The 1,029-nt window shown below is 40.9% G+C and overlaps 1 protein-coding gene across 1 annotated transcript in view; it reads left to right on the top strand.

Moving 5' to 3' along the window:
• Window positions 1-1,029, top strand: part of TMEM114 (transmembrane protein 114) — a 22,112-nt gene that overhangs the window by 12,732 nt on the left and 8,351 nt on the right. The gene's annotated exons all lie outside the window — the stretch shown is intronic.

Here is a 1,029-nt window from a genome sequence, read left to right as displayed (position 1 = left end):
TTTCCCTCAAACCCAGATATTTCCCTGAGCAATCCTTCAGAGAGGCTTAGAGTGTCTTTAGCCTCTCGGACCAGCATCTCATGATACAGCTAGAAGTGCAGCAAACTGGGCGAAGTAAGCCTACGAGGTACTGACGCTAATGTAGCTGTGTTGCAACAGTAACTGTAAAGTTAAAGTAGGAATAAGATCCCAGGGGGCTACTGAAACAGCCATGCAAACATATTGACAGGTTGCAGACTAACAGCACAGATTGTCTCGCTGTGCTTTCAAATTGAAAGATGCCATTTCTTTAATCTTCCTTGCTTAAGACAGAGGGCCTTAGCTGCTTGATGTTGCTGAAGACTGTGAGGATCAGTGAAAATAATTGTCTGCTGGATCACTTAAGCCTTTGAAAGTTCGAAGTTAATTGAACCTGACCAGACTGATCACATTTTAAGTGTGGGCACCTCAACTATTAAGTTGGGATAGCCTAAAATTTCAGGATAAAATTATTAACATTTCAAAAGTTGTGTTCCTATTTGCAAAAGATATATCTGTAATTTTTCTCAGGCGAAGAGATTTTAGATTACAGCTTTTCAATGAAAGCAAACAGTTGCAAAATTAGAAAGCAGATCATTTCTCTTGAATCTTAGCTTTGCACCCCAAACTGGTGCGGGGTCCCGTCTACACTGCAGAGCTGGGGCTAGTGTATGATTAAGCCTCTGACAATCCTGATTTTTTGTTAGTGACATGAACATCACAGCCAGTGATTGATTTCCTGTTACAAGTCACTTTTTAGTGCTCTCCTTTATTCCTGAGCCACCCAGAGATGATCAGTTAATGGATGTGGTTTCTACTTATATATGGCTGGAAGAAAATGTTTTTCTTGTTATAAAACCACGACTGGAGTGTGCAGCTGCCCATGCACAACTGCTTAAATTATTCTCCCCAGAGTATTTTTATTTTTTCCTTTTTAGACATCACTGTAGCTGGAACCATGAGGCTGCAAACATGTTAGTGCTTCCTGCAGGGAAGTTGGTGCTTCCTGTA

This window comes from Pygoscelis adeliae, unplaced genomic scaffold (genome assembly GCF_000699105.1).
Source record: "Pygoscelis adeliae isolate BGI_AS28 unplaced genomic scaffold, ASM69910v1 Scaffold85, whole genome shotgun sequence".
Classification (NCBI taxonomy): Eukaryota; Metazoa; Chordata; class Aves; order Sphenisciformes; family Spheniscidae; genus Pygoscelis; species Pygoscelis adeliae.
The sequence above is the reverse complement of the archived record's forward strand: the minus strand, read 5'-3'. Positions and strand labels throughout refer to the sequence as shown.